This window comes from Cibotium barometz, chromosome 18 (genome assembly GCF_041138505.1).
Source record: "Cibotium barometz isolate CiBa-2024 chromosome 18, ASM4113850v1, whole genome shotgun sequence".
In the NCBI taxonomy this organism is placed as follows: Eukaryota; Viridiplantae; Streptophyta; class Polypodiopsida; order Cyatheales; family Cibotiaceae; genus Cibotium; species Cibotium barometz.
Genome location: NC_141063.1, coordinates 42,017,882 through 42,042,244, shown reverse-complemented (window position 1 = coordinate 42,042,244; position 24,363 = coordinate 42,017,882). Strand labels below are relative to the sequence as shown.

Sequence of the window (24,363 nt, the reverse complement as noted above, 5' to 3'; positions counted from 1 at the left end):
GAGAATCAAGTTACATAGGTGTAATACTTGGATGGAAGATCCAGTATTTCATTAAAATCTAATCACATCAATAATGGGTAGGCGTATTGTCTTACCATTCTTTCTTGAATTGGCTAACTATTTCAGTAGCTCCGTGTGAGTAACCATAAATACTCACCTGGTGGAAAAATACAAGTTTATATGCACCATAGCCTTGTCATTAGGATCCCTCTAGGTACATCTTTATGTGTGAATGAGATCTTATAGCCGTTTTATGAGTGAGTGTGATACACAGTGATGTCATATGTCTAGCCATGTGTCATTATCCCAGTGTATGTGATGTGTCATTATCCCATTGTATGTGATGTGATAGAACATGACCTTTGGGTTTCCAGCTTCCACGTAACTTTGCCCATGGGTGGTCCTCTTTTTGTGGCGATGGCCTTAACTTTGGAGCTGACTTTGGAAGAGGAGGCGAAGGGCTTCGTAGCTTCCACGAGGCCGTGCGCATAGGCACCACATGATGAACATGATGCTGCATGCGTTCTCTCGTGTTGTGGTGTAAGGGTTGATGGCCGCGATGATGAAGAAAAAATTGATGACTGTGGATGCGAGGCCGTTTTTATGTGTGAGTGTGATAAGCGGTGATGTGGCCTTGTGTCACTGCCCCAGGGAGGGTACGTGATGTGTGAAAGAAGATAAGCCTATAAAAGACAGTGTACTCTTTGAGGCTCATATAACAGCAGTAGAGGTGGGAGAGTGCACGTCATAATTTGTGGTAGCGGGGGCTCGCGTTCACGCCGCCCCCACCCAAAACCAAACTCCAATCCATGAAACCACGCAGCAGTGCCGCCGGCCAGCAGGCCATGCGGGGGCGCTACTGGCTGTTTGCATACCCTACGACGGAGAAGGAGACAGACCACCCTTTCCATGCTGCTGCTGTTGTTGAGGCAAAAGGCGACATGAGCCCCAGCAATGTTGGATTACGCATCCGTCATGGGATCTGTCAGCAGGAGGAGCCAGTGTGCACTTGACATGAATGAATAGCCTCTGCCTTTCTAGTCTAGAGTTCTGTGATCTTACACTTCCTACCTGCTGCCAGTTTACGGACAGCCACCTCGGCTAGCAGCACTGGACTGCGTAGGGGACTCCATGGACCTCATCCACATGTTTGTTCTGAACCATTGCTGCTCTTGATTTTGTGTTCTCTCTTCCTGACATTCCTCTCTTGCTCTCCTTACAGGATAAAGGAGGAGGCTTTGGATCTTCGGTTTCCACCACAACCACACATGGCAGATTCATCCCTGGTCCCCCCCAGGTTCTCCTTCTTGCTTAGTTAGTTAGCCCCACACTTCATTGGCTGTGAGATCTCTCCCCTCATTTGAAGCTTCTCAATATCAAGAGGTGGATGGCACACATTGTCATATGGGGGGACGCAACAGCGAAGCAGCAGTCAGAGCAAGGGCCAAGCTTGCAGCAGCTGAAGGCGAAATTGAGCATGGGGCATCTCTCTGTTTGTTGATCATTTTTTTCCCATACACTCGTCGAAATTGTTTGTTGTAAACTTGAGCTTGGCTTGACACCATATTGGAGGAGATACTTGTGTGTGTGTGTGTGTGTGTGTGTGTGTGTGTTTGCGTAAGTCTTCCATTGCCAGTCTCTCTTTGGACTCTGTTGGTCTACAATTGCTTAAACCCTAGCAAGTTCCCGCCATTCCATCTGTGTGTGTTGATTGTTTGGCTAGGGAAGCAGCCCGTAGAGTCAAGAGAGCACATCCGGGTTTGAAGAAAGTTCGATTTTGTGTTAGTTTGTCCCAAGGTTCTTGTGAACGTTTATTTTGCAGCATCCCATGTATGTTGCCTGCATGACTAGGGTGGAACCAAGGGAACATGTAAGGGTTTGGGGAAAGTCTCTTTTACTACTCGGTACCATTTGTTTCTCTTTACAGGTGTGAAGGATCAGATGATGGTTGCCCCTTGACCCGTATGTTGACAGAGTAGATGGCTGTTAAGGCCCGCACGCAAGTCGAGCAGATGTTGGCTTTCCGTCCAGAGGTTGGTGCCTTCCGGGGCGGGAAATTTGGACCCACGGAGCTCGAACTCTGCATCCATTGTTGCCCGCCAATCCAAGCAGGAAGGCCACCACAAGCAAGAGGTGGACCAGCCTAAGCATGGTGAGCAACATTTGGAAGGCTGCTTTTGGTGGTTTTGGAAATGCTCGGGCTGGCATGAGCCCCAACATGGGAGTCGTCATTCGGATGGGTGATTCGGATGTATTCCGTGGACGGTCTTCATCATGGGATCCCTCCTTACCATGTTCCTTCTCTCTTGTTTCATCACTTATATGTCACGGAGGGTGCCGAGCATAGGGTGCTGAGGAGTTACTTGTGGATACAGGTTTGACTCAATAGTACTAAGGAGTGTTGTCTACTTTTATGATTCATTCATCCATATGAGCAGATGCACTAGTGGATGTTTTTTTTTGCAACTTCTGTAAAGGAATTTCTCGGGGTGTTCTCAATGACAGGTTTTAATTGGAGCTTCTAGAGGAGGATTCTCATTAATGGCAGGTGCTTCCTCGGGAGGTGCTTGATTAGGTGTCTTCTGTGGAGATGCATTTACAAGCTTCTGTGCTTACAAGGCGAGGACTTAATGTTAGCTTCAAAGTAGAACACAAAATGGTCTCCCAGTGCTTCGGACTTTTAATTTCTTGGGTGAGACTGGTCTTGTGTGTTGCACCCATGTCTACTTTGTAGTGTCGTTTCAGTCTTAGTGGTGGGTAATCGAATGCACTTACGGATCGGCCGGGCAGCCACCATCAAGGACTGGCTGCCCCAGACAATGGACATGATGGGTGCTAGCAATAGGTTGGGTGCTAGTAGCCTAGTTGGCCAGGGTGGAGAGGACATGCTGGTTGTGCGTGGACTAGTAGGCAGAAGGCTAATCCTTTAATAACTGTGGTCAATCAAGTAGACCCATAAAAGGGACCATAAAAGGCCCTATAAATAGGTGTGGCGTTTTCATCATGAGATATTCAGCCTTACATAGCAATCCAACAGCAAAGCAAGGGCCAACCATGTGGACATCACATTTGTCATCAACTTGGCTGCATTTGTCAGTTTGTTGAGCATTTTGTATATCTGAGGGAGTCGTCGTACATTGTTTTGTTTGTTTATTGAACTTGATTTCTTGGGGATGCACATTTGATTGGAGTAGATACTTATTTGTCTGTTTGTGTTTGGATAAGCATTCCACTGTGATTCTCTATCTGTTAACACTCTCACAACAGTACTGGATCTACAGTTGCTATTAGAGCTTAGGATTAGCTAGAATGTTTTTTTTTCTCAGCATTCTCTCGATGTGGTTCATTACTTGGATAAGGAAGCAGCCTGTGGACTTAACCAAATTTGGGGAAGTTAGATTTGTGTTAGTTTGACCCAACGTTCTTGCAAAATGTTTGTTTCCAGCATTCCATGAGTATTACGTGCCTGATTAGGGAAACCTAGTAAGGTTCTCTTTTGGGTACCTTTTGCTTGTTACCACTTGTTTCATCAAGGCTTCAAAGGCGGCCTTGATCCATATGTTGATGGAATGGATGACAGCCTGTGCTGCACAGGCAGCGTATGTTCATCATCGTGTGGAGCCTATGCATGGTCTCGCGGAAGGTTATGAAGCCATTTGCCTCCTCTGTTAAAAGTTAGCTGCAAACCTAAGATCATCGCCACAAAGAGGCCTAGCTCCAAAGCTAAGACCATTGCCTAGCCATGGGCAAAGTTATGTGCAGAGGGCTCTCTGCTGACTCTTTGTGCTCAAGAAACCCGACTTTGCAGAAGCGAGGGAAGACGGGGTGGAGAAGCCGCAAACTGGGCAAAGAAGCGATGGTGCAGCAAAGAGGGTAGAGAAGTGTGGCATGGTGGCATGGTTGAGAGCTGGGCAAAGGCGGCATTTCTCTCCACAATCGCATCACCCAGGTTTGGCGAGATGAAATTTGTGGGCGCGGCATTGTCGTTGGGCTGAGTAGCGATGGTGCACTTTGCACTAGCATCGCCCAAAATTGGTGGTGGCCCACAGTGGCTCTTGGTAGGCAACTCATAATGGCTCTCGGTTTTGAATCATCAGGCAATAACTTCTGGACAGTAGTGAGATAAGCTAGCGGTAGCAATTTGAAAGCCTAGCTTTGATACCATGTAGGGTAGGTTAAGGGAAAGTTGCTTTGGAGGATGAAAGATATCCATGTTGTGTGATAGTGCAGAGACACACATGGAGAGAGAGAGAGAGAGAGTTATAGCACGACTCAATAATATCTTCTATTGATGATGTTATATGAGCTTCAAAGAGTACAGTGCCTTGTATAGGCTTAAAAGCTTATCTTTGACGCATCACATACATTGGGGCAATCACACATGACTAAGCATATGACATCACTACTTACCACACTCACACATAAAACGACTATGAGAGGTTGTTCACACACAACAACACACTAAGACATCTAAGGGCTATTTCACACACACGAGGCTTTGAATACCTCATCCTAAATCAAGACTTTGTTATTATACGTTACTACATTAGTAGCCAAGAGTAGCTTAAGCTCATCCTATTTTTAAATCTATAATGTGCTCCTCACATTGACTCTATTTTTGTGTGTGTGTGTGTGTGTAGCTTCTTCTGGTGGATTCTAACTTCACGTCTACGGGGTTACAATTTGTTCTCCCTCTTCTTGCTTCCCTATATAAGAATGAATTTGGGGATCTATATGGGATGAAAGATAACATGGGGCCTTTTATAGGTGAAGGTAGTACAAACATATAAAGGAAAAACACAAGAATCAGATTTTGCGGAGACTCCCTGCACAGAGAACTCACAAAACACACACATAAACAACTAGAATGCCTAATCATAGTCTTCCTCAATGAGGGAGACTTGCCATAGCTAATGGGCCAAGAAATCCTCCTTGCAGATAGCACATTGAATATCCTGAGACTCAAAGCTGTTCTCTTTGAATTGGCTCATGGGGCGAGCTTGGCTTCTACAACAGCTCTAGATGTGGGCACAAATCTCATTAGGGAAAAAGGGAGCTCATTTTGGGGCCCTGTAAGAAATTCACTATTTTTCGATTTATTTCTTCCCTAAAAGACCTCAAAAATAATAAAATATGGAAACGTGGCTTCTACAACAGCTCTAGATGTGGGCACAAATCTCATTAGGGAAAAAGGGAGCTCATTTTGGGGCCCTGTAAGAAATTCACTATTTTTTGATTTATTTCTCCTCTAAAAGACCTCAAAAATAATAAAATATGAAAACGTGGCTCAGAACTGTCAGTAAGGACTACCGAACTGTCAGTTCAGAAAGGAATAAGATAATCTTTTGTCTAACTAACACGATTTTGCATTAAGTATCTCCTTAGTTTTTTTTTGTTTCCCAAAGATTTCGCATCTCTTTTGATGACGTGTGCAGGCCTCTCATAAAGAATCCATCACTGAACTTAATGATTGTATGGATACTGCCACACTTCCACGATTCATGTTACAAAAAGACTATGAGATTGACAAGCAAACTTTGCAACCTCAGAAGCACAAAAAATGACCGATACTAGTGAGTCACAATCTCAGAAGAAGCGATTACACCATCTTCACATCGACTTAGAAGAACAATATGCTCCAACACAAAAAAGACGAAAGGATACGGTGCTAAATGCTCAACAACGGGAAAATATGAGAAGAGAAGGGCTCCAACATATTGACTTATGGTGCGATGGAAGCATATATCCAAAATGTCTAGTAAAAAACTCTACACCTCCATTTGTCAATCCAACCACACTATTGAGGTTTGCGGGCGATGGACAAAATGGACTTCTTGGTTATATTTCAGCACAGTCTGCATTTGCAGAAACATATAAAACGATGTACCTACAAGAAAAGGGGGCCAGGATTCAAGAGATAGCCATTCGTGCAAAATTGGAGCAGCAGTTGCAGAATGAAATTGAGGAGCATTCAAAGAGTAAAAAAGAGTTGACAAGAGCAAGAAGGAAGAGAACCGTGCTTGGAGACAGACAACGAAGCAGGAAGATTAAAAACATTGCAAATTTGAAGGCTGGGACTGGTGGATGCAAGCGAAGAATTCAGGAAGCAAGGCTAGTTTGTATTTTTTCATTTTTTATACTCAAAAATGCTCTCAAATGACTATATCTATTTTGTCCATTAACGCAAAACAAGATTGGAAGCGTTGAATAATATAGGCATATTGTGTTGTTACTATAGGAAACTATTGGAGCGTGCAAAAGAAAATATGGATCCCAATCTTCTTCCAGTTAAACAAATGAAAGGATTGCTTTCTTGTAGTGTAGCAAAAGGTTTGATTGAAGAAAAAAAATACAAAACAACCAAACGCAATGTTGTAGAGGACTTTATATCCAATAATCAAGTTGATGGTACTACAATCCAAGAGGCTCTTGATGTTAGTGGAGTTAGCAGGAAGGGATATAGTTCGATTTTCTATGCGATATCCTCAACTTTGAGAGATCAAAGGATTAAACAAGTTTTACTGTCAAATCCAGCAACCGTGTGGAGGATAAGAGGTCATTTGAATGAAAGTATAGATGAGTTTATTGGACAATATATCCATATTGAAGAAATATTTCATGGTGGTAAAGGAACCACTGTGTATGACCCTTGGAACAATATATTTGTAGATCTACAACAACTTTAAAGAAGAATGGTCGAGTTTTATGGAATAACATTTGAAGAGTGCAAAGACATTTTGAAATTTGTTATCAAACTGGATGATTGTGAGGTTGTAAAGGAAAAGAAAATGGAAAGGATTACTATTACATTGATGAATGGAGTACTTGATACATCATTGATTCGAAGTATTTTAGTGTGCAGTCGGAGAAACACATATGGTGGTTAGGCTCGTTTCAGGTATGATCATTTTTTGTTTCGTACTTGATTTTAGTCAATGTTTTCAAATCTTTTATAGTAAGACTTTTGTTTTCTATAATCACAAGTGAAGACAGAAGACCATGAAACACTAGATTGGGTGTTTCACCACACGAAAATACCAAGAATAATTAAAAGACAAGTGCAAGGAGAGAATCTCCATGTTGCAGGAAAAGGTGATTTTCAAGTAGAGTGGCACATGGCGGGGGATCTTAAAACACTTAAGTGCATGTATAACGTTAGTAAAGGAGGTAACTCAAAGTCTCCTTGTCTTTACTGCAAAGAATCAGCTCAAGTAATGGATTCCAAATGGTGGAAGAGAGCACCTAATAGAGATAAAGTTGACCCTGACTCCAAGGCCATTCTTGACATTCCACTATGTAATGTTCACATATGCACATTGCATGCTCTATGTCGAATTATTGAGAAATTGGTATTTTTATATATTGGATTTGCTTGGAAACTCCGTCCCGAAAGAAATAGAAAGGATGCTCTTCATGCATTGAAAAAAGTGTTATCCGATATAGGTCTGCATGGAGGTGATGTTCATATCACAAAGGATTTTAAAAAGTCTACCAATGGCAAGGAGGTACCAATCAAGCTCTCTATTGGTGGTGTTAAGGCAAGAAGATTCTTGTCTCGACCCAAACACAGTAGTAAGCAAGTAAGGCAAGGTAGAACAGTTTCAAGGATTAATTATGGATTGTGGAAGCAAGTCCATAATGCCGTGAAAGATCATGAGGCAGATGGGGAAGCACGAAATGTGAAGGCAGAGGTGTGGAGGTCTCTTGATCAACTCTTCATGTTCTGTGACAATGTAACATGGACAAAGAGTGATTACAAGAACTTTGAAGAGGTAATTAAACATTTTGGAAAGTCAATGAAAGACGCGTGGGCAGCCTGCAATATAACTCACTACATGGTAAAGTGATGTCTTCTTCTTTTACTTAAGTGTGATCCTCTTTTTTTTTATAACTTACTATGCATTCTTATGTCTCTATGAAAACAGCATATCATCTACAATCACCTTCCTTATTTTGTCAAAAAGTATGGATGCTCAGCAATTTGGTCTACCCAAGGCATGGAGAAGTCTCACTACATGGCACGTAATACATTTTTCAGACACACACAACACTATGGAGGGAGTCAAAAGGCAAATAGTCTGAAGGAAGTCTTCCAATGGTTTTACTGAGGCATTCTACAGAGGCTGCATGCTAAAAGAAAAGTTGCTAGTTCCAAAGTCAAGCTTGCTTTTATTCTAGCCCAAAAGCAAAGACGAAGACAAACTAAAAGAAAAGTTGCTAGTTCCAAAGTCAAGCTTGCTTTTCCCAAATGCAAAGACGAAGACAAACTTTGGACAATTCAATGGCAGCAGAGAGACATAGACAATGGAGGGATTCGAAGATATTTAGAAACCATAAATGGATAAGTAAACATAAATAGCAGTTTGTAACTTATTGGTGTTATGTCCACATGTTTTCAAACTCAATCAATAGATTTTTATTCTGTGGAACAAGTGACTCTTGGTGTTATGCCTATATGTTTTGAGACTCCATCAAAAGTATTTCTTTTATGAAACATGTGATCTATATTAACAAGCATCAATACATCCATGAGCTACACACAAAAAATTCAATCAATACTACTTAATTATGCTAGACAGACTATTGATCCTTACCAATAAGGTACTGAGTGTCAAACGCTTTTAGAAGCTACTAAGTGTGGGAAGAGTACTGAAGTGTCGTACGGTGATGAGACAAATGCAAAAGGGTACTGATCGTCCGTACGGACAAGGAACTGATGAGGATCAAAGACTTTGTACAAATCAGTTCAACTTCAACATAATGTTTGTGCTATATTTGATGACTAAATCCTATTACTCCTAGGGCCTGCCAGTCAGAACTCTCTTTTTGAACTTGATTGGACTCTTTTTCTTCCTTGTTGGCTTGATGTCGACTGTCTGTTTATCAATGCTTGCCTCTGTTGCTTGTCTGGGAGGGGTATCCTTGTCTTCAGCTATCTCCATGTGTTCTTCTTCTTGGATTGTGTGGCCTGATGCAATCATGGGTGGCTCTCGAAACCTTATGAGCTTGTGTTTTCCATAGCCCTCCAGACATTTGGGCTCCTTAACACCACATGCTAATGCATAAGAAGTGTAAGACAAAAAGTAAGAGGCCCTAGAGGCCTGCTTATTCACATAATCCCCAAATATATCTATGGCAGACAACCTCTCTATTAAAATGATCTTTTCCTTTTGCCATGGAAGATCATGTCCACCTAAAACCCTAGACAAACATTTAAAGAAGTAAACAATGGCTTCTCCATTGTTGCTGAACTGCCTATGGTAAATCAAGATCTTAGCACTGCCTAGATCATGAATATAATGAGCTAGGCTTGACATTTTGCCAAACCCAGCCGGCCTGCTTCCACTTGTTCTCTGGAGGAATGTGCCATCCTCAATTTGTAGCTGCCACATATCAAAAGATTGGAGTGAGACAATAATACACAACTACAAAACATTTAAACACAAGATAAAGTATTTGATTTGAAGTAACAAGATCATACCTTCTCATTTTCATCAGCAACAAGAAGTTCATCTTTCCAAAGATTTATTCCTCTCCCCTCCAGTCCAGCCTCTTCTTTAAGCTTTCCCTTGTGAAGTGCTGAGAGATTCATAGCTTCCTGTGTGAGCTGGAAGGCAGCTTCATCTGGCTCTTGGAAATTTTTAGCCTCTTTGAAACAAATAATAAGGGCCTCTGCAGGATCAAAAGTTGTTTCCAAAGCCAGTAGTGAATGGTCATCCTCTATGCCAACCTCCTTGTCAAGCCTTGAAGCCTGGGCAATAAGGGAAATGGCATAGTCCTCCCTCAAATTGAACATACACTCTATATCATGAAGGAAAACATAATCTTTACCACCAATCAAGACACCTGGAAGCATGGGCACTGCATAGTTGCTGCTCTGAACATCAAAATCTTCAACTGGCTGTGCTGCCCTAAGAGTTTCAGTCCTCAGTTGAACAAGGTCAAGAGCAGCCACTTGCAGCCCCTCATCCTCGAGGTTGATATCTTCTTCCTGCTCTGCCATATCTGTTGCCATAGGAATATCTTCTTTTTCCTCTGCTACTACAGATGTATCTTCTTCTTTAGCCTCCTGCCCTTGCTCTTCTAGAGATTGCTGATGGAAGACAATGTACATAAGGAATGCCATGGTTTCCTCAAGCACTCTACACTTTCTGATGTGCAAGTTACAACTGAATTTATATTCCTCAGGCAGGCTGTCAAATTTTCTATTCACATGGTACCTCAGCCTGTCAATGGAGACAATATGATTTATATGCACAAAAACCTTTTCACCTTCCACAATTCTTCTTGCCTCTGTCAGTTGTTTGAAGGTATCCCAATGGTCTGAAAGAAAATCTCTGTGATGCTCCAGTACAGAGCTCATAGTGAACTCCCTGTTGAAAATACTGTCGTATATGTGGAAGTTCCTCTGAGCCTTGCACTTGTTGTGAAGAAAGGCAAATAGGAGCAAATCTGGAGATTTGTCCTCTTCTGGTTCCCTTTGTTTTGAAAGGGAAGACTCACCTTTCTGCTCCAGTCTCTTGCTTTTGCCTAAACAAAAATTTATATATCATGAATTCTATATGCTGACATATGCAATCAGGGAATGTATAGGATATCACCAAACAACTCTCTTCATGAGCACACATGAATCACCTAGTGATTGCTGTGGTCTAAGTATAGCAACAGAAAAGTCCAGCTTCCTCTTGAAAGGAGGGGCCTGAGAATCAACTGTTCCAAAGCAAAAACTTTTCTCATCATCAAGGAAGAAATCCCCAGGGCCATAGAAAGCAAAACAATGAGGAAGAAGTGAAAATCAAAAGGGACACATGAATTTGCAAGAAAACGCGATGCAGGACCATTTGGAAAATGTAAAGTACTCTCCTCGCTTTTTGTTGCAAATTCTCCATTTCTATTGACATCCATCTCCAATTAAATGCTAGGAACATCTTACAGTGTTCTGGACAGTAAATGATACTAGGAGGAATTCCCCAGGGCCAAAGAGAGCAAAACAAAGAGGAAGAAATGAAAACTAAAACTAATATAAGAATTTGTAGGAAAACGCGATTTAGGCCATTTGGAAAATGTAAAGCACTCTCCTCGCATTTTGTTGCAAACTTCTAGGTCCTATTCATATCCATCTCTAATCAAATCCTAGGGTGATGTACCAGATTCCTGGGCAGTAAGATTCAAGAATTCTATAGATGGAAGAAATATATATCAAAAAACATTGAAAAGAATATAGATCTCTGACCTTTCTTTTCCTCTTCCATACTGTTGGAGTTGCCTTGGTGATTCTCCTGCTCTCTTCCAAACTTGAGCTGCAGCCTAGGTAACCTGGAGATCTGGCAGTGGTAGTAGTCTTCAGGCAGGTTGCAGAGTGGATGGAGTGTGTTGGGTAGGAAGTGATCAGAGAGGGAAGGAAAAGGATGATGGGAGGGTGCTGGCAGGGATGGAAGACGGGGAGGAAAGAGTGTTAATGGATCTGATTATGAAATCATGATTGGCACAATTTCCAAGGCAATGTTAAGATTCTAGAAATGGGATTGGTCATGGTGAAGGACATAGATTAAGCATAAGATTAAGGTGGATTAAACCACACTAAAAACTCCATGACTAGAGAGAGAGAGATTGCACACTCAACACTATTCCCTTCTATTGCATATCACATTGAACCATACAATGATATAGGCTCTCTAGCCTTATCCCTCTTTACACATCATCATCCATGTGGCAACTCCTTTTCCACTCTTTTGGTCAACTCTCACACACCATGCAATATTACATGTGGCATTCCTATCTCACCACAATATCTATATAGGCTCTCTAGCCTTATCCCTCTTTACACATCATCATCCATGTGGCAACTCCTTTTCCACTCTTTTGGTCAACTCTCACACACCATGCAATATTACATGTGGCATTCCTATCTCACCACAATATCTTGCACCTCTAGGGTGCTTTCCCACATACACACATACACACAATATCTTGCACCTCTAGGGTGCTTTCCCTCATACACACAACACCACGATTATATCTCTCAACACCCCCTCTTAATCGAGGTGTTCCACAACTCACCCATCATCCATCACCCATATCAATGTAGCATTGCATAACCGCAATCGCTACCTCTTAACACTCCCCCTCAATGATACATTGGAGTGTTTATCAACCAAACATGTGTGCCCGTGTCTACCATCTTAGACACCTAGTCCATTTTGAGCCGACTCATTGCTCACAGCGGAACCACTGAGTCCGATTTGAACATGGAAGTTCGGGTGGGATCCAACCCATGCGCATGCACCTCACACGTGCATCGCTCTTGCACACATCACAACAACCATTTTGAGCTTCTCGGTGAGCTCGGGCATGGTTACCCTCATACCATGGATGATTACAAAATTTTGTTTTGAGCACGCAGGCTCGTGGACATTTGTCTATCATCATTTTTGGGTGAAAAATAAAATTACAAAGTCTTTTCGCCGAGGTCAAGCAGTGAACCCATGTGTCAACACATACACATGGATATGTTATACAAACAAGGCAGACACATGCTGCATCGTTTATGCATGTGAACAAGGCCCTAAGTGTTTACAAATAACTTGTGTGAATGGGGGCTTAACAAGGAAACTAGGCCTCTGTACACGGAGGCCGAGTACAGAGGAGCTGCTATGGCAGCATGTGAGGTAGCTTGGTTGAGAAAGCTACTTGCAGATTTGGGTCTATCAGTGGATAGACAAGTTGTCATTTTCTGTGACAACATTAGCAGTATACAGTTGGCCAGGAACCCAGTCTTTCATGCTCGTACGAAGCACATAGAGGTCCACTACCACTTCGTCAGAGAGAAGGTCTTGGCAGGAGACCTTGACCTTGTCTATGTCAGCACAGAGGGTCAGGTGGCTGACATCTTCACCAAAGCATTGGGTACAGAGAAGCTCCGCAGATTCAGGGCTTCGCTTGGTGTACATGAGATGGAGTTGAGCTCGAGGGGGAGTGTTGAGATATCGAGCTCTAGTGAGGCGGTGGACACTGATGACCCGCCTGGGGGATAGGCCCCACACTTACACCACTGGCATGGTTGGTGAGATCTTGGGTGATATGCGGCCAGTGGGATGACAGGTTGTGTGACAGCCACTCTAGAGACTGGCATAGTTATAGCGCCAGCTCATTTAGTCGGGTTCACACTATAGAGAACTCGTGTATGTATTTGGTTGAGTACCTTTCATATTGTGTGTACTCTTATTCTTGTATATGGTGTGTTGAGTGTTGAGTAGAGAATAAGAAGATTTTCAGCCTCTCACCTTGTGTGTTCTCTATTAGGGTTTTGTGAGTGTGTGTGTGTGTGCTTGCAAGAGCTCAAGCTCTCCTCCCCCCTGCATCTTAACAGGCAAAAAGTGCCATTCACACGTGTCAAATTTCAAATTCCAAAAGATTTGGGTCCCATCCACACGTGTGAAAAAACGACTACATTCCACACGTGTGGTATTTATTAGCTACTTTATTTGTATTTTGCACTAATCTATTCACTCTTGTTTAATCTCTCCTAACTCAGCTCTCTTGCCTCTCTACCTCCCTACTCTACACCATCAGCATCCTAACCAGCAGCACCGGTTCATCCCCAGCACGGGGTACTCATCACCAGCACAGCACACCTACAGATAGCTTCCAGGTCAGTAAGACACTCTATATCCTTTTCTTCTTGTTTAATAGTATATTAGGATAAGGTACTGAGAGTGATGTGATGTAGCTTAGATATTATGATAAATATTATATGCATTCCTTAGCTTTTTCCACTGCAAAAACAAGCAGGAAGACTTTTGAATTGGGCTTCATGAGTGAGAGCTTGATCACTTCTTGCCTTCTATAGACACAATCTATCTTGCACCAAGTTGGAAACATATTGAAATGACTGAAGGCATGCTCCAGTATGCTGCCTCAAGAATTTGCAGTAAAACGCGAGGAGGAGGCTTTAGGAATCTCAAACAGCCCAAATCGCATTTTGTTGCAAATTTAAAATTGTTGCTTCATCCACCCCTATCATTGTGATTTTGTGTCTTTCTAGGCTATTCAAGGCTGTATACTCCTTGCATAAACTCAATCCATATTGTTTGTAGTTGTAAAGATAGAGAATTCACTGTAGGAATGTAATAGCATGTTGTTTCAAGTATTTAAAGGAAAACGCGAGGGTGAGCTGTTAGAAATTTCAAATTATCATAATCGCATTTTGTTACAAATTTATAAATGTTGCTTTATCCACCTTGTCATTGCCTTCTTGTATCATTCCATGTTCTCCATGGCTGTAATCTTTTTCCATTGCTTTGTATGCAGCTTTTCAGAGTGATGGTGGCAAGAACCAAGTCAACTGCAAGGAGGGCTGGCAAGGGACCAGGGCTTGTAGCAGCAGCAGCTGGGACAGGTATCAAGGAATCTAGTGTGCCTCCAAAGGGAAGAGTTGCACATGGCAGGAAGGGGAAGCCAATGAGCCTGCTCCAGCAAAAGTCCAAGAGATTGAAACACTCTGCAGGTGTGCTAAAGGAGATCAGGAAGCAACAGAAAGCTATAGGCTTTGCAATCCCCAAGGCACCTTTTCAGAGACTAGTGAGAGAAATATGTGATAGTTGGCACCTTGGTTTCAGGTGGAACAGGACTGCCATTCTTTCCTTACAAGAAATGGCAGAGGATTACTTGGAGGAATACTTTGAAGATGCAATGCTGGTAGCAGCCCATGCTCACAGGGTAACTCTGATGGCCAAAGACTTCAACACTTTGTCCAGAGTGAGATGGAGGTATGACAAGCTGGTCCATCCTGTGGAATGGCAGGACATAAAAATGAGAGACATATTATTAATTCCACCTACAAGAAAATTGAAGGTAGATAAGGTGAAGGTTGTTGAAGTAACCCACTCAAAGAGCACCAGAGGGAAAGCTGCTTATGAGGAGTCACTGAAGCAGCAAATAAAAGAATCCAAATCTGCTCTATAGATGTGGAGACTGTACATATGGAGCTGCAGATACAGAGAAGGTTGCAGGAGCTGGGCCCTAACATAGTTGTCCATATTGAAGATGAAACTTCAGAGAATAATTTTGACTTGACAAAACCATGCTTGGCAGCATTGGCTCATAAGAATGAGTATTGCTCAAATACTATCATTCTTACAATGCTCTAGTAAGTGTCTTTTATTTTATATTTGTTTGCAAAACAATCCTTATTGTACCTCCTCCTTTACACCCTACCCTAATTATTGTTTGGTCCAATGTAGCATGATGAGAAGCTGGCTGAACCATGCTGTACAGCATACAGTTCATATTATTGATCCTGCCATTTCCTTCAAGTTAAGAGATCCAAAGGAAACTCCCATGGATATTTCCAATTGGTTTAGATACTGTGATTTTGATGTTGTCGATATTTTGCTACTTCCATACCATAACAAGTATGTGGGTGATTGCTTCTTTTGGGATTTTTCTTCAAGATTGAGAACTCTTGTAGCCTTTGATTTCTTAATGCTTTTTTCCTTATGCAGTGACCACCACTGGAGCTTTGCTTCTATTGACATCCAGCAGAAGCAATGCTTTTTATTGAACTCTCTTAGAAACACACACAGAGAGCTGAAATTGTAAGTGGTTTGTGTGCTATTTTTAACTTTAAACTTCATTATTTTGATTTAATGCACACTAACTGAATTATATGTATTGCAGTTGTATTAGAAGACTTCTAGATGCATTGGATCACTGTCCTCCTAATGTCAATCTTTTGGATTCAATAGAGCCAATAGATTTAGAGGTAGAAAGTCGTTCCCTCTACTGATGTCTATTTCATGCTATGCCTTTGAACTTATTGAATAATTTTATTTTGTTCAGATATTAACAGTTTCTAACATATCTTTCCAACTATCCAGACACCACAACAAGATGATTCAAGTAGCTGCGGCGGCGGCTGGAGAGTGCTGATTAGTGCCAAATATATACTTTCAAGCTATTTTGATAGGACAGCCAGAGCTTGTAAGAAAAAATAATTTTCATTTAGCTTCAAAAAATTTGATATTGGTACAAAGTGTGCTAAATCATCATATCTCATTGCAGATGAGAGAAGATAGCTTCATCTCGAACTATGTATATAGTTTTAGAGCTGATACAATTTGAAAATTTTTGAAGTATGCCTCCCCCAAACCTATTGTACCAGCTACTGTCGAGTTGGGTGAGAGCTCTAAAGTCCGAGAAGGTGTCATACACCTTGATGACACAGATGATGCTGATGTGGTGCCACAGGAACAAGGACCTAGTGCTGATGAGGAGAAGCCACAAGAACAAGGACCTGCTGCTGCTGCTGCTGATGTTATTGAGGAGATGATGGAGCAGCAGCAAACAGATGCTCCAGGGGCAGTAGAGGAGACAATGGAGCAGCACCAAGAGACTGCACATGACAGGATGGAGCAGCAGAAAATAGATTCTCCAAATAAAGATGATACAGTGAGCTTGGACCATGTAGAGTAGCCTCTAGATCAGCCTGTAGATAAATAGAAAATTGTTGTCAAGAATATATTCTACATATATAATTACACTTTTGTACAAAATTTTACTTTATTGAATCTAATCCCTTTGTTTATGGAGTCTGTGTTATCTCAATTTTTAAATTTTCAATGTCTTTGCATTTTATTGAACTCTCTCTTCTTTTGAGCACCGGCAAAAAAGCAATATGAAACAATAGGGTAAAGTAAACTAATAACAGTGCTTAATGAGACTAGGATAAGTCAGATGGTATACCTTCTTATTGTAAATAAATAAAAAGTCCTTTGAAATAGAACCTTCTGTCTCAAACAGAATGTCATTGCACAATTGAGCTAGGAAGCAACATTGTCTTAATGAGATATTAACTAGCATATCACCATTCTCAACAACATCAATATCAAGAAGTTTATTTTCTGCACCAAAAGAATCTTCATCTTGATCCATTATTTTCTGCACCAAAAGAATCTTCATCTTGATCCATTGGGACTAGTTTTGTACCTAGCATTCGACTGCGCTTATAATAAAAAAGAAAAAAATAAAATTTTGTGATGCAACCATGTACTTCAGTTGCATAGAAGGTTGGACAACCTCACAAAACACTGAACTACATGTCTTCTTATCCCAACCTTTATCCAAAAATTGTGGCATGCATGCCAGACTTGTTGCTTTAACTGTGAACATTGTTTTTGAAACCTTCACTGGAAAGGTATTAAACAAGTCTACAAAAACTGTGAGAGGCATGCATAAAGAAATTTTTATTATCCTTGTGGCAATATTGGGCCTCAGAGCTTTCTGTACTTCTTTGAAAAGCTTGGCCCTATATGCTTCTGTAGTAACACTAAAATGTGGGAGAGGCCAATCCACTGAATTCCATGCCGGAAGGACTTGTTTTCTTAACACACCATGTGTGTTTGCATTGTCCAGTAACAACTGATAAAAATGATCAGTAAAAAATATATAGGATTGAGCTAGCTCTGTTGCACATCGATCTTGGTATTGTTGTTCTCCTATCGATCCATGCAAAACATCTATAAATCCCAGAATACAATCGATGTTTTGCCATGTCTCATACGATGAAGGGTATAAATCTGAAATAAAATAACACAAGAATGTCAATAAGCAAAGAAAGAAAGCTTTATCTTAAAAATCCATACACCTCATAAAGAACAAAACCACAATAGAAAAATATACCTCATAAAGAACAAAACCATACACCTCATAAAGAACAAAACCACAATAGAAAAATATACAATTAGGCCTGTGTTGCGGAAGATCATTTGGATAGTCTCGCAAGACAAGTTCTTTATGCATGTACACATGCTGAATCAAAACTTCTTTCACCGATATCTTCCCTCTGGTGATTTTAAAATCTCGTACTCTTCCCTTACATGATGCCAAGAAAATGTTTTTTGTCTGGGGTCTCTTTCTTTTGCTAGGTTGCATGAGCACCCATGCTCCTTTTCGAAACACTAAACCTTTCCCAAGTTCCTTCCGTTTTGACTGTACTTGAATTCTCTACCGAACAAATAGAAGAAGCAGGTCAACGGGGTAAGGATGTGTGGTATAATTCTGCCTTCATAGCATTATCATCCACAGAGCATCTTCCACAAGAACGGCCATAGTTTTTATTCACCATGGAGACCTTGTGAATCTGTAACCATAGCAAAGTAATGTAAACAAGATAACAAAGTGAAGTTTCAAGAAAGAGAAAGTGGGCAGACAGACAGTTGACAAGAAACATCTTACTCTAAGCCAAACAGGATCAAGGGAGCAGTTTTGGAAAAGAAGAGGCTGCTGCACAATGAGGCAGTGGTGTAGAATGGTAGACCTTTCGAAGGAAAGGCAACACAACATTTCAAAGTTCAAAGGAAGGTGGAAGTGGGAAGGCCCTTGTCAGAGAAAATGTCAGACTAGATTCTATCTTCATGTCCAAAGATCTTGTGAGAATAAAAAACCAATCTCCACATTAATGTAGCACGCTTGTACCTACATAAAATATTGTTTCTTTTATCTATTTTCTCTTATTTTTGTGAATTTCCAACGTTACGTTGGCCCTCTGTTGATTGGTTGAGAGCTTATTTTTTCAAACCGTAAAAGGCCCCAAAATGAGCTTCCTTTTTCTCTAATGAGTCACACTTTCAAAAAACCCTAAGATGAAACCTTTAAGGGTTGTGTCAAGGTAAAGATTCTCACATCAAAGCCCCAGCTTTCACCTATACCAGTGCATGCCAAAGTCTTCATCTTCATCTTCAATATCACCCATCGGATCTAGACATAAACTCTTTTAGAACTTGTCGCTTTGCTTCCCATGCAACCCTTGGGCAAAGCCTATGTCTACCTCTAATGATGCACCTGAAACATATTTCACAAAGCGTCAACATACATTGTACTTACTCTTTTGTATTTCAGCTTTGTTTAGATCTTGCTGCCTTGCTTTCCATGCAACCCTCAGGGAAAGCCTACTTCCACCTCTCATGGTGCACCTAAAACATAATTGACAATCATTGAAATTCAACAGGATAACACCCCCTCCCCCCTTCCCCACTTGCCGGGGCTTGTGTCTTTGGCCCTGATTCATATTTGCATGCCAACCTGCCAGCTAATAGATCAGTGGTCATGCCAATGGCTTCCAACCAAGTTGCATGCACAAGTTGGGATTGCCATATTACGTCTTCAGAAACCTCATAGGAGTATTGTCTGTCCTTCCACTCACATAGTTGGGATTGCTATTTCACATCATGAGAAACCTCCTAGGAATATTGCCTACCCTTCCGGTCATGTAAGCATGCAAGTTGGTGATTCCAATAACTTCCTGAGAAACTTTGTAGGAATATATCGTTCTAAATTGATGACAATTCTATTGTATATATTGTCTTTTAATTATCATATCATGATTTGTTTTTGAATATACATTGTTGTAAATACATGTAGTGGGATTGTGTAATGATATATATTGTAATGTACTATGAGATGGTTTATAAGAAATCCCTTTTTTTGTTAAGGAATTGATGCTTAAAGTTAAACCTTTCACCTTTTGCATACAATTATACTTGGTTCCAGTAAATGCAGCTTTAACTCTATAATGTGTAGGTGAAGGTTGAATGTTTAAAGCTCTAATTGCCTTTTCAGAAATAAAGTCATGAGTGCTACCATCGTCATGCAAAACAATAACTTCATGCTCATTAATTTTTCCTTTTATTTTGAGTAGCGAATGAGCTTGAGGCTTACCTTCTGCTTCTGAATAGTCGGGGTCAGAATTACCCTCTTGCTTGAGCGATTCATCTTCATTGTCGTCCCCTTCAAGCATATTGACTTGTGCCGCAGGTGTCGGATTCTTTGCATGTTCAGGGCAATTTGGTGCTATATGTCCTTCTTTATGACATCGAAAACATTTGATTGGAGGACCTTTGGACTTGCCACCGTTGACTTTCTTTGAATTTGATTCGCCTTTGACCATCTCCTTGCCTTTGTCAAACCCTGGCTTATGAAAATTTCTTGAAGCATGAAAAGGTTTAGAAAAAGGTTTAGAGTGGTTACTGTCAAATGACTTGGCCTCTCTAAGAAAACTATTTTTGCGTTCGGAATTTGTTGCCAAAGATATAGCTGTAGAAAGTGAATGAGGTCTAAACATATTCACATCGGCCCTAATTGTAGACTTAAGGCCCGAAATGAATTTCCTCTTTTGGTCCTTCTCATTGACTTTCTCCACAACCTGTACCTGTAGTAATGTATTCCAAAACTTCTCCACATACTGAGACATGCTTTCTTTTTCAAGTTGATGCAATGTATCCCATTGATACCTAGCTTTAGATTTAAATTGTGATGAAGGTAAGAAATGCTTTTTCACTAGCCTTTGAAACCTTTTCCATGAATCCAGTTTGTCACGTCCTTGCTTGATGACACTCCACCATAAAGCTGTGCTATCCCCACCATGTGATTAGCCGCACATTTGATCTTGTCCTTTCTCGAAAAATTTCTCCCCGAAAAGTAGTCATCCAATTGACTAAGCCATACCAAAAGGACTCGAGCATCTTTCTTGCCATCATAATTCTGAAATGAAAAAGCTTTACGACTGATTTTAGAATCTTTCTGTGAATTTTGTGCTTGAAGTGTAGCATTGACAGCTCTTTGGATGATGTCGTCTTCGTCATCATAAGATGGCAAAGAGTCACACTTACGCCTTTGACTCGTGAGCTGTCGCTCCAATTCAATTCGCATCTCTCTCTCGTCTACAATTTATTGTTGTAGAGATTGGAGTTGCTCTTGAATTGAAGGTAAAATAGGAAAATTTGCCATAGTGCTCATGCAAACAATGTAAATAAGTAAAATTGAAATATTTGATGTATGTAAATAAAGCAAATGATTGTACTTATCTCAATTCTCTCGCAATTTGATTTGTGTTGAAACTGAACAAAGACTTTGGTTCAATGGTTGGGTCGAATTCCTTTCGTTTCGCACAAGTCCCAAGCAATTCCGAGTGATTTAGGAGACTTGGGCTAGTCGAAATGCTGAAGAAATAATTTTCTGCACCTTGAACATTGCTCAAACAATTTTGAAAACTTGGCCAAACCTCTCTAATAATTTTTGAGAATTTTTAGAATTTTTTAAAAATTATTTTAGAATTTTTTGGCATTTATTTGGCCTTTTTAAGCCTCTTTGAGCCCTGAAAAATCAATTTTCTGCACCCAAAAATCTGAAAATTGCAATTCTTTGGAATTTTCCTTGAAATAGGAAAATAGGTAGCGTGAAAGCTCCAAAAGTTGATGTGACATGCATTGGGCTTGGGAAAAGTAGAATTGGGTTAAGTTGAGGATTTGGCTTAATTGAGATTAAGTAATTAGTAGCTTAATTGATTTTTGTGGTCTTCTTCTCACGTTTTTTCACCCGTGAGGCTGCAAATCGGCGCCTCAAATTTGCTTGGTTTTATTTATTTTTCATAGCTTAAAACTCACACAGCATGTAGTCCGTCCATTATAGGTTGCTTCTACCTTGAACCTTTGCAAAAACTGAGCAAATCACATGAGGTTTTTGGCTATGGGGAATCCATCTATATGGTTGGATTTGAAATTCATGAAGCTTTGAGCAAAACCAGTTTTTGATGAAGAAGAATAGTTTTGGGAAGAGGTAAGTGGGTTTGAGAAGTAGAGCTAGTTTGAGAATTTGAATTTTTGGTTAAAGACCACAAACCCTTCATTTGCCCACCGGTTAAAAGCCTGCAACTTTCTTAAGAGTTGTGTTGATGAAGACCTTTCCCACCTTTCCACAAATCTCCTAGCCCAAGCTCTGATACCACTGAAAACGGAATCGTTCTCTAGGATAGCTTGTGGAACACTTGAGAAATTCAACACATAAATTCAACCATGAAAACACATGCTTTGCAGGTTTCAACAAAATCAAATAAATTGAACAAAAGCATAAATATAATACTTAGCTCCAAGACAAATATGTTGGGTGCAATCTTCCCCTTCTTGTGTATGGCATTCCCCACACAAGAGTATTTTTATTAGCTTTCCACCAAAAATAGGCCATAGCCCCCAAAAATATACAAAGTGTGCTTTTAGAGAGCACGACACTCTTCCACAACAAAAATAGAGTGTCCCAAAAATTGGGGTTAGGGTAAAGCCTTTAGGCTTTAATAAATTCAACATTATAAATGTATTTTTTTCAATGTATCAAAATAGAAAAATCAACTACTAAGGTTACAAGCTACGCTTGTAAAAATAAATATGATGCGCATAAGAAACATTCTCCTCGACATTATTCATCAATCCTCGTAATCTTCATCACCTGAAAATATAAGCCCAAATAATAATTAAATTAATCTCACAAATATTAAACAGGCACAAACCATCACCAACTCATGACTACCAGGCGTAAGTACCCCAGGAATCACCCTGCCATACAAACCTAACTGAAATAATCATAGACGGCCCCAAGCATACGTCATATACCGCATGTATTAATATTTATAGTGGTGTCATCCACGATATTAACCTAGCCGGCATGACGCAAGAGTAACCTAGGCGTCCCCAAATTACTCAAGAGGGAAAAATAATATTCTTAAAGAGGACTTTGTTTCTGTGTGACGGCAGGACTGCAGGTCTTCTTATTCGCTTCTTACTTGCCTCTGTTTGCTTGCCTTTCTCTGATGCTCCATTTCTGGCGTTACACCTTCGTTTGTCCCTCTTTTGCAGCTACAACATACCACCAACTGTTTACGGTCCATAATCCTTTTGCCAATCTAACTCATCACAGCAATTTACCGTGCGTGCAGTCCCCAGCCTGTGTTTTCCACTCGAGCTTTTGTTTGAGTACTATACCAGCTTTTAATGATCACCATCGTTCTATCGACGACTAGTCAGTGTCCAAGTCGGTGACCGACCGCCAAGAGGACGCATTGGGTCAATTGGGTCAATGTCCCTGACCAGGTCTAATCGACCACGTCTTGGTGGCTATATATGAGCGAGCCCGTGAGGTCCATATTCACCATAGCTACAACCACCTTGTTTCTAGAGCATACAACCTCAGCCCTCTACCATTTCTAGCATGCCAAGGGCCATATGTAGGCATCTCTACATGATCACTGACATCATAGATGACCTGAGATCAAATGTCACCGAGCTTCTAGAATAGCTCCCGTTGAATCTAGCACACATCTAGAAGCATCTAGGTGGCATCAACCACCACCTATTAGTGCCTCTAGCACACACACAAGACCACAGGTGTGCCTCAGAGGCTAGCTACAAAGAGTGCGACATTAGGTATGCTGATATCCGCTAAAACATATTAGGTGAAATTTGGACTTAAAAATGGCACTTTGATTAAGGAGGCTAATTTTGATCCTAATACAAAAATTAGAAGTCCACTTGAGAAAACTCTTGTGCAACCAACCTAGCCTTATACTTTTCCAAAGTCTCGTCAACCTTATACTTTACTTTCCACACCCACTTGGTGCCAATAACCTTCCTATGACATGGACAATCTACTATCTCCCAAGTTTCATTCTTCGGAATCCTTCATACTCTTCTTGCATTAGTGTCTTTCCAAGCTAAGGCATAAAACCGGTCTCCGGCCCTTCTCCCCCCACCGGGGGAGCCTCAGGGGGGACCCCTAAAGTAAAGGGGCTCGGGGTTTCCTCTTGAAAGCGCTTGGCGCTTTCTCGAACTCAAAAGAAAGTCGGAGTGGAGTAGAAAGCGCAAAGCTACGCGTCTACCTTCAAACAAACAAAAAGGAGTGTCTGAGAGCTAGACAGTAGGTGGCTTGATGAGGATAACCAAAAGAAAGGAACTGTGAGGGACATCTAAGAGATCTTATGAGTCTCCTGTGCCAAAGAAACAAGTATGACCATCTTCAAAAAACAAAATGGAGAGCTTCAACCTAGCGAGTGCACAAGTGAGAGAGATCTAACCATACATTAAAGCTCAACAGTTCCATGATGAAATGAAGCCACATTGCAGATGAGACAGGCAATGTGGACACAATATAGCCTAAGAACGTATGGTAAGCATTCACAAAACAAAACAAGGCTGAGCTGCTGAAAAGTGGTTTCATGTAGCAGTCTGCTAAAACAGAGAGACACACAGAGCGAGAGAGAGAGAGAGAGAGAGAGAGAGAGAGAGAGAGAGAGAGAGAGAGAGAGAGAGAGAGAGAGAGAGTTTTTTCATGAGCATTATTTCTCATTAAAAGTATTGAGTATGTGCAACACAATGTTTGAGAAAATTCGTTTAGATGCAGAAGAATGTTAGAGGCTACTTAGATCATACCCTTCCATGCACTCCGCAATGACTTGATGTGCCAGAACATTGCAGACTTTCAACGCACCAGCACCGTGCTTACAAAATGAGCTCTTCTTTGAGAGATGATGAGAATGATTGA

At 41.0% G+C, this 24,363-nt stretch overlaps 1 long non-coding RNA gene across 1 annotated transcript; it reads left to right on the top strand.

Annotated features, from left to right (window-relative positions):
* The first annotated feature begins 766 nt into the window (after positions 1-766).
* Positions 767-3,463, top strand: LOC147629362 (uncharacterized). Its single transcript, XR_015268010.1, has 3 exons — positions 767-1,148; positions 1,223-2,375; positions 2,506-3,463. It is a non-coding gene; the product is annotated as an uncharacterized LOC147629362 (long non-coding RNA).
* Positions 3,464-24,363: the final 20,900 nt, after the last annotated feature.